Here is a 14218-nt window from a genome sequence, read left to right as displayed (position 1 = left end):
AAGATTTCCAGTCTCAAATCCCCAAAAGTATTGCAACCTATGCTGAACCAGTTGTGATGTATTAAGGAAAAAATCCTTTGATTTATCACCATTCACTTTCTGACCAGAAAACCATGCATAATTTTGTATTATTCCTTTAATCACTTTTGCCTCAACTAACGAAGCATGTCCAAATAATAGAGTATCATCTGCAAAGAGACAATGAGAAATACTTTGGGGAATATTCTGAATCCTTATACCTTTCCAAAGCCCCCCCACTTTAGCAGCCCTAATAGCCCAACTAAAGGTTTCAGCTAGGAGAATAAACAAAAAGGGAGAAAGGGGATCTCCCTATATCAAACCCCTAGAGGAAGTGAAAAAACCACAAGGAGAACCATTAATTAAAACCAAGAATCTTGCAGAAGAAATACATGCTCGAATCCATTTGACCCAGGCCTTGGAAAAACCTAACTTTTCAAGAACAACACATAAAGCCCCCCACTCTACTCTATCATAATCCTTCATCATGTCTAGTTTAAGTATCATGGTCGGGGTTCTTTGGGTGGAAATAGAATGTAGCACCTCATGTGCTACAATTGCACCCTCTGTCATCTCCCTTTCGGGAACAAAACCACTTTGCTCCAATGAAATGATCCTAGGTAGAATTTTTGCCAACCTAAGGGAAATTGCCTTCATAAATATCTTATACAAAGTGTCACATAAAGCAATGGGGTGGAAGTCAACAAAAGTCTTAGTATCCTCTTTTTTAGGAATAATTGCAATCATTGTAGTATTAAGTTCTTTTAAAATGGACCTATTTCTCCTAGATTCCTCGAGAGCCAATAAAACATCATTTCCCACAAAATCCCAACATTTCTGAAAAAATAAAGGAGTAAAACCATCTGGTCCTGGGGCTTTATCCTGATTCATGGCAAAGACAACACTCTTAACTTCTTCTAAGGAAAAGGGAGACATCAACATCTTATTGTCTTCCAAAGATACTAAAGGAGGAATATTAGATATAATATCATTGCTGAGATTTCCATTTTCTGAAGATAATAACGACTTAAAAAACCTAACTGCCTCTGAAGTAATGTCCTCTGGCTCTGTCAATAAATTCCCATTCTAACACTGAATACAAGATATCCTATTCTTACATCTTTTAATCTTAGTTGAAGAATGAAATTTTTTTGTGTTCCTGTCAACATCTGAAAGCCATAACTCTCTAGATTTCTATCTTCGATAGATTTCCTCTCTAGCTAACAACTCCTCAAGCTGTAATTTTAGTGACTTCAATTCATCAAAAACTTGTGGAACCATACCATGTTGAAGCACATGAGTATTAAAACACTCAATCATATCTTGAATCCTTTGTTTCTCCTGAAAAATGTTCTTAAGATGCGAGATATTCCATTCCCTAATATTCAATTTCAAATAACTTAACTTCTTAGCAATCTGAAACATACGTGACCTAGAACAAAAAGGAGCAAAATTCCACCATTTTATAAGCAGAGGCAAAAAGGAAGAATCCCTAAACCACATGGGCTCAAATTTAAATGGAGACTTAGAAGAAGCCCTATCCTCAATAACTGAAAGGGAAATTGGAAAATTATCAGAACCTGAGACCGGTAGAATAGAGGAAAAGAATTCAAAATCTGAATCAATCCAATTCTCAGATAACAAAAACTGATCTAATCTCTCAGCAATCTGAGAAAAATCCCTTCTCATGTTTGTCCATGTGAAAACCCCATTCTGAGACTTACAATAAAAAAGGTTCATATTAGAAATGAAATCCCCAAAGTCATCCATAATCCTTTTATTAGGGAAAACACCTCCTCTTTTCTCATCTAAATCAGTGATAGCATTAAAATCACCCCCAAAGATAATAAAGGAACCATGTTTTAAGGGAGAAGAAATCCTCTTTAATTCACCCCATAACTTACTCTTCCCTTGAATTCTTCATGGAGCATAAATGTTAAAAAACCTAGAATTTAACCTTCGAAATCTTGCTTATAACTAAAGCCAACATCCAATTTGTAGCAAATGCCACTAACTATACCTCAATATTATAATTATTCCAAAGCAGTGCCAAACCTCCTGAAGCACCACAAGTCAGAGAAGAAATAAAATTCCACCTTCTCCAAGATGGAAAAACCAAATCAGCAGACTCCTTTGACAAATTTGTTTCTTGCAACATAAAAATATCACACTTAATTATGTCCATTTGGGACTTAACTAAGCGTCTCTTGTTAGGGGCATTTAAGCCCTAACATTCCAAGAAATAATTCTCATTGTCCTCAAGGGGAGGCCAAAGCTCCCCTCTTCCCATTAATCAAAGAATTTTTGCTTTCCCCAAAGCAACCTTGCAAATTACGTTTCACATCCCCTGATCTTGTCATAGGTGGACTAGTCATGAATCTTTTACTCCTCTTTCTTTTTACACTTATAGGAGTTAGGCATGTTTTCTTAGGCCTACCAAGAGAGACTAAATGCCTCCCTTGCCCACCAGCGGGAGAAAGGGACAAAGTTTTTTGAAATCCAACACCAATTTCCATTTGAGTCTTAAGATTATTTGGAGGCCTACCTCTCCTAAGAGAAGCCACCAATGGTGAAAAAACTGGAGTTGTTTGAACAATTGGTAAACTCTTGTATGACTTTGGAGAAGCCAGGATAAATGGATTATCTTCTAATCCCAACTTTGTTGTAGCCAAAACCACAAAAGGATTAGCAGATGTAGAGATTGGAAGGGTCGAGTTTATACCCCCCAAATCATTCTCAATTGAACAAACAACTCTATCAGTAATACCCTCATCCATTTGATGTGCATGATTGTTAAAAATATCATGTACTTGTTGAACCAGATTCTCATCTGGCATAATAACAAGGACAACCTCTGATGGATTACTATTCCCTAAGGAAGATTCATTAGCCATATTAATTTCAACATTCAAAGGGGAATTATTAGACACCAAATTCTTAATTTCCTGAACTAAAGAAGCATCATTAGGAAAACCTATGGCAAGTACCTATTTAATAGTTTCCATATCAACCACTGCGATTTTATCTAAATTCACATCATTTGAAGAATCCAAAACCTCCTTTTGAGTGCATGAAGACAAATTATCATCCTTACCCTTTGTGTGATTATTTGGCATCTTAGGGCAATCTATCATCAATGGGTGATCTACTCCATTCATCGGGGGATTACCATCCACTATACCCCTGTTATTAGAAAATGTCTTCAGTAAAGATGGAAGTGAGACTGAACCCAAAGTGTGATCATTTGGTTTCCCAGAACTATGACACAATGGATTATTTCCAAGATTAATGTGACCTGTTTCTACCAATTTATGTGAAGAGACATTTCCACATCCTTCAATCAAATGTCCCGCTGATAAACTATCTTTATTAAGGGTTTTAGGGATAGAGTCAACAACTTGCTAGTTTTTCTTAAAATCCATAAGTAAAGGAGCATCCAAAAGTAAAGGAGACTTAAGAAGCTCCATATCTAATTTCTCAATTGACTAGTGCCAAATACCATCATGAGACTTGATATTACAAGTATGGGGGCAAACATTATTAGGGTTAATAAGAACACAAATTTTTACGAGAACCTCCCCCTCCACAAAGTCCATTTTAGATGTTAAAAAAGTTCCAATAGAATTTCCAATTTTCTCAAGAACATCTGGATCCATAAATTCAAAAGGAATTTTAGGTAAACCAAACCAGAAAGGAATAAGTTTCAAACTAGACCAAGAAGGAACAAAAAAAGGCTTCCAAGCCGCAATTGAAATTAAGTGTTTTCCAAACCAATGATGCGAAGTTCTTAATACCTCATCTCTAAAAGAAGGAGAGTCAAAGAAAATAATAAAAGCATTCGTAGATAATAATTGAAAATAATGCATATCCCCCCATCTTTTATGCAATTTATGATAAATCTTTAACAAACTAATTTCATCACCCCAAATTTCCCTAGAAATAGCATTCGTATGCAAACAATTCGCTTTCTTATTGACATAAGAACCTAAAAGATTGATACAAGGGATAGGAGCCCAAACCCGCGATGAAGAAACCTCAGGCAGAACAGGATCAGAAGGAATCTTACTTACCTTTTCCGAACTAGCTTCCTTGAGGTTCACATTTACCTTATTTCCTACCTGCTATGAAGAAACAGAAACCCTAGCTGTAGTCTCCTTATCAGTCAAGCCAACAACCATAGCAAACGTTCGCTGATTGCCCAGATCCAAAGACCATTTCCTCAAAAATCCCTTGAATTCCTTCTCAGAATTCCCATGATTCACACCATTATTAAAACGCCCTTGAGTGAATCTCCTTCCATTGTTATTCTACCTCCATGCCACACTGCGTCTATTCCCAAAGAAGCCTTGAAATTATTTTGAAGCTGGCTAAAAAACCTTGTTATTTCTACTCCAGTTTACCTGTATCGCCATGTCCTTCCATCTGCCTTTCATGTAGACCCACTGCAGAACATGAGGCGGGTCTTCCCAGCCCACATCCACCCATGAACCCAAATGTCCTCTATCAGCCATGTCCGATCACTATATTCTCCTATCACTATATTATGCTGATTTGATGTTACCCAAACTGTAGTGATGACAATGCAAGCAAACTTTTACTAACAATGAACCTCAAGATGATTGGCAGGTGTCGTCCTTTGCTGCTGTCACAAACACATTAATAATAATATTTAATAACGTTCAAATCTCAAATTAATTATTAATTAATATATATATAAATTTTCATCATTAAATATATATTAATAATAATTAATTATTAATTAAAAATTATTTTTAGAAAAACTTTTATTAAAAACCAAATTTTAAAACAAAATAACTTTTAATTATTTTATTATTTTATATTTTGTTTGATTTAGAAAAAACAAGATAAGGCCACTCATGTGGAGGACCCCACGTGGGCTCCCTCCCAAAGGGAAGGGTTGTGGAGTCCATGCCATCGACTCCACACAGTCATGGTTGTGTGGAGGCCACGCCATGGCTCCTCAGCCTGGCCCTCCCTTGGCAGCCCAAGGGCGTGAGGATTGGGGTCGATCCTTGGCTCCCCCATCCCACGTAATAATATTTTTATTTTTATTTTTTATTTTAATTTACAAACTTTAAAAAAAAAAAAACAATAAATAAACACATAAAACAAAACTACCCCCCAAATGTGCAGTCACAGAGAAATTTCCCAGTCATTTTCTGGGAAATATTTTTCATTTTGAAATCACCAAAAACAAATAACTTTCTGAGGCAAAATAGAAATTAAATCTAATCCGTCTAAAAACCCAAACATTTATTCTTTCCCTTGTTTTTAAAAAAAAATCAAATCAATGATTCCCAAAACAAGAAAATAATAAAAGATTCAACATAGACTGAACTGTATTTTTTTTCCAGAATGATCCAAAAACAATAATTTGGGAAATTTTCTCAACTAGATCATGATTCTTAAATACACAAATGGATTTAATCCCATTTATCTACTCTCTTTTTTAACAATCTTGAGCCAAAACAAACAATATTCTCACAACTAAAACTTAAATCCAAGAGAATTCATGGATATTTTAAAACCAGCATTTCCTGATGATCAACCAAATTCCATTTTTTTATTTATTTAGCAAAGAAACAAAAGGGAAAACCAGGATCCTACCTCTTTAGCATTCCTGGTAAGATTCGAAGAAGAGCCCCCAACCTGCAGCTGTAGAAATCCATCCTTGCCAAAAAAATCCCCAGTCTCCATCCCCATATTTTTTCTTTTCCAAAAATTCAACAACCCCCCAAAATATTTTCCCAACCTAGGTTAAATGAATCACATTCTGACCTAAATTCTAATTTTGAAATTTAAGCACTTTTTAATTAAAAAGAAAATAAAAATTCTTTTCAACTATTCAAATAATTTAACTTGATTTTCTAATTAAAATGCTTCTCTCTCTTTTCATTTCTTTAATTTTCTCAATATTAACTAAGCCAACATTTATATTTCACAATATTGACAAGGGTAAAATATTTTAATTAAATTAATTCCCAAAATCAATCTTTCACACTATATCAAATTTACTTATAAATTAAACTTGCTTTTCTAATAAGAATTGATTTTCTTAAATAAGTAAAATTAACCTTTCTTTTCCAAAATACAAAAGAGGTTAAATTAATTATATTTCAAATAGCTTTAAATATTTCCTTTTTAAAACACATAAACTAATTAAATTCATTATTTAAAATTAACCATTAAATTAAATTCGCTACAACATAAATAAAGTGATCTTTTTAATTAATGATTAATCACCTAAAATAAACCTATTTATTTTGATTTCTCAATTACTAATGCGTAAATGAACACATTAAATTAAATTAAATACTTAGGATAGAATACTCCATTTACCACACGCAAGGCAAGCAAACCAAGAAAGCCCTCCAATCACACAACATGCAACCCAAATGAAAAAGGAACTTGATGGACCACACACGATGCTCACCTGACCATGGCTAAGGCAAGATGAGAGTTTTATGACCACCTAATCCAAATTCTAAGGATGAAGGAGGTATACTCAACCCTGCGAATCTTGATGGAGACAAACCTCGCACCTAGGCAGTATTGTACCTGCAATCTCCTGCAACCATGAGTCACACAAGCATACATATATATACATATTCAATGAAGGCGTTAGCTCAAGATTTATAACAAGAATTAGGGAAACAATTACATTTACACAAGAATCGACGCAAAAGCACAATAATAGGTATGCATGATTATTTATATTACCTAATCTACCACATTACATAATGGTTAATCAACCATCCAAGAATGCCACATAGGAAGTTGACCAAGGTCAAATTGGTTTTACAAGGCCGACTAGGGTAGGGGCATTACACTCATTCAATCTTTCCAATTTCTAATTTCAAACCCTAACCCAAAATTGGATTAGGGTTTCTTCTCTAACATATTTTATTTTCTTCCTTTTTTGTTTGTTTGTTTGTGTGTGTGCAGGTGTGGCAGTCATGGCGGAGGAGGTCGATCAAGGAAAAAGGCTGAGGGGGGCCAATAGTTGAAGAAGGTGGGGGGGGTGTGGGAGGGGTTATGGCAACAGTGGTGAGAGAGAGACGATGTTGGCCGTTGTGTGGGTCGCATCCCACATAATGGTGTGGCCCACTATGGGGGTCGCGGTCCACTTGGTGGCCATGGCCCACTGTGGGGGTCGTGGACCACCCAGTGGTCGCAGTCCATGGGGTTTCCAATACCCCCAAAGCTGCCCAAATGCTTCATGCGATTTTTTTAATATATAAAATGAAAATGTTTATTTGTTTTTTTCTTTAAAAATGCATAATATATTTTAATGTATATATATATATATATTATATATTTTAATGTATATATATATATATTATATATTTTAATGTATATATATATATATATATTATATATTTTTTTTTTTGATAGGAAAGTGCATCAAGTTGCCATATTAAATAACCAGAATAAAAATGTATTTCTTTTATTTCTAGCATATTAATAAAAAAATTTCAAATATACATATTTTAACAAAGATGAAGCATATGTATTATTTTTAGTTATTTTATTTTTTTCCTGCTAAAGATAAACACAGCAGCATAGATGATTGATTTATTTATTTTTCTTAAGGAAAAGCAACAGCTCAGTTTTATATTTAAAATATTAGGCATTATCTTATGTAATATATATATATATGATTAAGTCTGTATTTACATTACTTAGAGCAGATTATTTTTCAATAAACAGAATGGGTTAGATTTTAATTTCTTCCATTAACATATAGTTGCTTTTGATTTAAAATAACAATATCCAGATTTATATAATTTCCACTATACATGTATTTTCAGAATAGTAAAGAAAACAACATAATGATTTTATTTACAACTGCAACTAAATTTTCCTAAAATCCATTTAATCAATAAACAACAAGATGAAATGCTTTATTAATGATAACTCTAAGATATCTATTTATTTTTCCTTTGTATCTAAACTATAGACTTAAGAAAATATTTGATTTCTATTTAAAAGTGACTACTCTATTAACATTTAACTTTGCACTTCCTTTTCAATTACAAATTAGAAACAAAATATAATATCATTTTTAATCTTTATTTTTATTTTAGCAACTATATCAATACAAAAATAATCCAAAATGTATTCTTCTCATTTCAAGGATAAATACTTCAATTTAAAATACAATTCCTTTTCTTTATATTTCATGGCAAACTAAAAAATTAGTTACATTTAGTACATCAAGATTTCCTTCACTAAATAAGAAGATAACTAAGTCAAGCCTCTCATTTCTACTAAATGAGGACTTATCCATTACATTTATTTTTGCAACTAAATACATTAAGACATGGGATCATCTCAAAGTTTTCCCTTCCAAATCTTTTCCCCAAGCCAAACCTTTCCCCAAGCAACCTGCAATAAAAGCTTTAGGGTTGTGACCATGGAGGCTCACCTCCCAGCCTAGGCTTACAAGAATCCACCCCTGAGCTAGGAGAACCAAGGCTAGATGGGAAACACACATTCAAAGAACACATACAAGAAAGAAAAATCACAACAACATTAACACTCTCATCCCAAGGATAAACAATGTCATTTGTGTGACTTTTCAAGTGGGGTGAAGGTGGACCATATACCTAGAGGAGAATTTTGCAAGTAGAGAACATAATGCCATAGCAAGGCTACAAATAAAAACATCCACAAGTTCCAAACTTGTCCCTATAATCCCTTATGTCCCCCAAGGCATACAAGCCAACAAACTCCCCTTATGACCCCCATTTCATAAACAAAATACCATGCAGCAAGGGTCCCATAACCCCTTATAAATCACTCTCTTCCAAAGAGAGCCTCTACATTCATAGGCTATCAAACAACCTTCCACCCCAAGGCCACTCTTCCCTCCCAAGGGTGAGTTTGGCCTTGAAAACTCCCAAAACAAAACTCAAGAAAAAACACAATAACAAAGGAAAAGAACACATAGGGAAGAAATCAACATCTTCCCAACACACTAAGATATCAACAATGAAAATAAACTATAACAAGCAATCTTTTCAACATCACAACAACATACATGAGCTAGAAAACAACCAACCTTAAATCTATCAAAACGGATGATGAATCTTGTAGAAGAGCTACCCAAATCCACTATCTTTTCCCCTCAAGAATTAGCCAAAATCTTCCAAAAAATAGTTACAAAAAATTCTCAAGAATCTAAGTCTCCAAAATGGAGAGTGGGTGATCAAACTTCTCCCTCCCAAACTATTCCCTAAGAAGACACTCCTCACTCTTTCCAACCCACTTCGGAAGGGTGAAGGATATTCATTGGTTGGTCTTCCCAATACCTTACAAACTCTCTAGCCAAGACACCTCAAAAAAGGTAAAAGGAATGGGGAAGAGCAATGTCACTCATGAGGAGGGTTATCTAACTTAGGAAGGCTCCTCTAAAGTTGAAATTCGGCCAACTTGGGAAACTCAATTTTTGGGGTGGCTAAACAGTCCCTAGGGAGTGGACACGTGACAAAATTTGGCCTTCATCCATAGGTACATCATATGGCGCACTAAAAATGCCCCTAACTTGACCCTAGGAGTTAGTTTAACCCTCTAGAAACTCACCCAAAGTTTACCTACGGGTCAACCCTGAGTTGACCTTTTTAATGGCTCCCTATCCAAGACTTTCTTGGGACCATACTAGGATAATTGAAAAAATATGCATTGGTAAAGCAAATTTCCTCCAAAGGGACATGTCATTGCCAACTCATCCTATAACACATGTGTCAAGTGACACTACAAAAAGAATTACACATCACTATAATACAATGGCAGATGTCCTTTTTTGGAATTTATAAATTAAACAATTTCCAAATTAAACACACATCCAAGCATAACATTTACAAATTAAAACACATTTACAAATGAGGTGATGTCTCTCCAAATAGACAACCCTTGGCTTCACAAATGCACATAGGTGTAGGCTTGATTCTCCGAATAGTTTCCATGGTCACATGGAATAATTTTCCTGCACATCTCACATGCACATTAATAATTCCAAAAATCACATATAATTTTATCATATGGAAAGAATACAATTCAAACATCACATGCAATTTCATTTAGAAAAATCAAGTTTTCAATTATCTAATAACATCCATATAAAATAATCTACTAAATGGCATCATCATAATCCTCATGAAACTCAATCATTATTATGACATGCATCCATGTTTTCTAATATCATAACAAAGTACTACAAATTCAGAGATAGCTGACATATGTTATATCAAGATTATCCAATCAGTGGATCATATAGGATCTAAATCCATAATACATCAAAATATGCACCATAAGGTAAAATGATACCATAACCTGGTTCAATTAATTTTCCCACTAATTTACCCATTTATCATAGCCCATCCTATTGAATTATAACATTTAATAATACAGTCAACCATAGTTAACTAAGTTAACCAGAGCTTGATCGGGGTGGGGCTCTATAGTATCATAGAGCTCAATGTAACTCCTATCACGATACTACTCAAAAATCATTTTCACCATTTCAAAACCTTCTGAGAAGATAATGAATTTTCTGTTCTTTCTACCAATTGAAGACACCACACAACTGTATTTATAATCAAAATACCTTCATTGTTCATGCATTGGAAAAAAAATCATTCCAATGCTTTTTTACTCATCCTGCCAACAAATGGATTCAAAAAATCATATCCATCAAATCAAAAATGTCATCAGACTCAAAGTGCCAATTCACTACCCTCTGACCATATTCACATTACGTGAATGATTTTGTTCCTGATTACTTGATTTTTTTACTGCAAACAATTATGTTTCAGAAACGCCCTTTTTTGGATATTGAGTCCTTATCTTTTGAAAATTTCTCGATAATAGTTTCTTGATTTTCTACCTTACTATGAGATTCTTCGACAATACGTGTTCTATGATCTTACTGATAGTGATGAATACTAAGAGGAGGGGTGAATTAGTATGCCAAAAACCTTTGCACTTAAACACTTTGCAAGATTGACAGTAAACTGGTAAAACAATTTAGCAAACAAACCGGTTAACAAACATGCAAACCAAATAGCTAATAATGCATTCACTGACAGAAGCAAAAACACCATAACACAAGAGATTTTGATGTGGAAACCCAAATGGGAAAAACCATGGTGAGATGGAACTCACAAGTAACTATCTACAAAATAGAAACCAGGCCGGTTAAGGTTAGGCCGGTTAAGGTCTTACAATGTTCTTTACCAGAACAAATCCTATTAGGAATCTCAATCTCTGTTAGGAGATAAGTCCAATTAAAGACTACCTTGCTAGAGGATTTTAAATCCACAGATGTGAACCACCTTGTTAGAGGATTTACAAGAGGCTTTTGGGCCTACCTGGTTAAGGGCTACAGACTTGTCGAAGATGTGAGTAATCAACAAGTGAGTGATCTAGCAAATAGCACAGATTGCTTGGTTAGATCCTTGATAGCTTGATCTTAATGCATTACAACATTACTTCAGTCTTCTACACATTCATACTCTCTCTAACTCTTCAGCTACCTTGAACCCTAGTAACAACATCAACCTCAACAACAACAACCTACAACCCTAGACATGATGTCCTTATAAAGGAATCTGATTTTATGTCGGTCCAATAGGATTACAATACAATTTCCTAGGTTCAATGCATCTGGACATATCTAGTAACAAGACACAAAAAGCACCACCAGAGAGTCGGCACCGTCAAACAATCGGTGGATGGTAACTCATCACAAAATGTCAGTTGGTAACTCATCATAGAGTATTACCGGTTCATACAAAATACCGATTGCTGGTTTGTCAAAATGAAGACTAGTAAAAATGTGTTATGCCACTTTAATCCCTCGTAACGCTTGGTATCCACGAACCAACCGCTTAGGGTCGACATGCCGCTTCAGACCGATAAACACATTCTGCAAAACATCAATAGTCTAAAGACTATAATACAACATACCGGTTGGAACAAATACCGGTTGTGCTCTAACTCACACATATAGAGAGGATCTTAATGCAAGTGTCTGTCCATGAATGACAATCACAACAAGAACATCAAAAATGACAATAATCTCCCCCTTTGGCATTGATGGCAACACTTAGGAAAATAAAATTTTCAGATCTAAGTGTTTTACAACAAAAACATGCCATTAGCAAAATTGCTCCCCCTAAGCATATACACTATCCCTTTAACAATACGATGTAGAACAATTTTGCATATAGAGCATAAACATTGAGATATCAAAGCATATAGCAAAATTTTAAATCTAGATACTTCTCCCCTATACTTCTCCAAGATAGATAGAGTACTTCTCCCCCTTTACCAACAATGACAAAGTACCGCTAAACAACCCTATTTCCATTTGATATTAAAATAATAAAATTTTATGACAACAAGGAATAATATTTGTCAAAAACAGATTTATAGTCCTGCAAGAATTGTTTCATCGATAGAGACCAGGACTCAAGTAGGGAGGTGGCTACTTCTTTCTCTGTTTGCATCTAGGAGACCTGTTCTTCCATGGCATCAACTGTGCTCATCTCCTATGTAACTGTCAAGGCATCCAGGTTCAGATAACACTTTTGAAGAATTTGCAAACGTGGGAGTAGAACTAGTTGTAGCTCCTACAAATATCTAGACCATGTGCTGATCTCTCGCTCCATTTTGGCTGACTAGATGTGAAACTGGTGAACATTTTGCCCATAAGTAGCAAAGGAGTCATAAGGCGTCTTGAACGTGCTCATGTAGGACTGTAAGTCTGTTTGAAGCTTTTGCTTCTGAGCTAGCACATCATCATAGAATAGATGGGGCTGACAGATTTTGCTAAGTAGCAGATTTCCCTCATCCAAAGCATCCCTGATATCCTTTTATTCTTTCTTCAGTTCAGTCCTGAGCTCATTCAACTTCTTCACCAAAGCTATATTAAGAGCTTTTTGATACTCCTTCTTGACATTAGCCTCTACTGCCTCTTCAAGGCTCTGCACTTGATCATCTACTACTGTGCATAGGAGCTTAAGTCTAGCTAGTGATGAATCGGTGTTTGGAAGATTGTACAAAGTATCAAAATGGTAAGCGTATCCACAGCTGCTTGGATTACATCCTGCTCATTCTTCTATCGAATGATTTCAAGGTGCTCTTGAGCTACCTTAATGCTCTGCATTAGCTCCATTTCACTTGTAGACTGGAGATCTATAGGACTGGTGAGATTGACTGGTTTAGCTTGACTCCCGGTTGCCTTCAGAGTCTCCATCTGGGTGCTCTTCGCCACTTCTCCTGCCTTGTCCTCTTCCACTTTCTTCTTCTCCACTTCTCTCCTCTTCTTTGCTTCCTTGTCCTCCTCAGCCTTTTTCTTTTCTGCTTCCTTTTTCTTCTCTTGTTCCTTATCTTCTTCTTCCTTCTTTTTCCTCTCTGCTTCCTTCTTCTTCTTCTCCTCTTCATCTTTCTTCTTTTTCTCCTCTTCATCCTTTTTCTTCTTTTCTTCTTCTTCCTTCTTCTTCTTCTCCTCTTCATCTTTCTTCTTTTTCTCCTCTTCATCTTTTTTCTTCTTTTCTTCTTCTTCCTTTTTCCACTTCTCTTCTTCTTTCTTTTTCCACTTCTCTTCTTCATCCTTCTTCCTCTACTCGACCTCTTCCTTTGTTGCTTCCTGTCTGTCCTCAGCTTTCTTCTCCTATTCAGCCTGATGCTCCTGTCCTGTTGCCTCAGATGGTATCTCCTGGGTAACATCCTCAACATCCAAAGCATCGACATCAATGGTGTCGATTGGTTCAACAATTGGATTTCCTTCATCATCAAATACTTCATCCGATTTGGATATAATCGGTTCTTCCTCAACTTGTCGGTTGGCTAGATGTGCTTTGTGAGTCTGGACAATAGTTACCATATACTGATGAGTGTCCTTTTCGACATCATCACTTTTCCTTCTAACAACTAGAGTCTTCTTCTTCTAGTGAAGAAGAGTCCTTTATTTTGGTCAATAACATCAAATAATTCAAAATTTGACAGGTTGGGAAAGTACTGAGCAAAAAATTTCTCCTTAATTTCCTGTTTCTTTTTTATGGCAATGTGCCATTTATTATCTAATGCCTTATACAAAGAATCCAGTGTCTAAGATTTAATCTCTGATGGCGACCGGTCATTTGTGCACAAATAATTAATAATCTCTTGTAGT

This window comes from Cryptomeria japonica, chromosome 4 (genome assembly GCF_030272615.1).
Source record: "Cryptomeria japonica chromosome 4, Sugi_1.0, whole genome shotgun sequence".
NCBI classification, from domain to species: Eukaryota; Viridiplantae; Streptophyta; class Pinopsida; order Cupressales; family Cupressaceae; genus Cryptomeria; species Cryptomeria japonica.
This window is presented reverse-complemented; position numbering follows the sequence as displayed.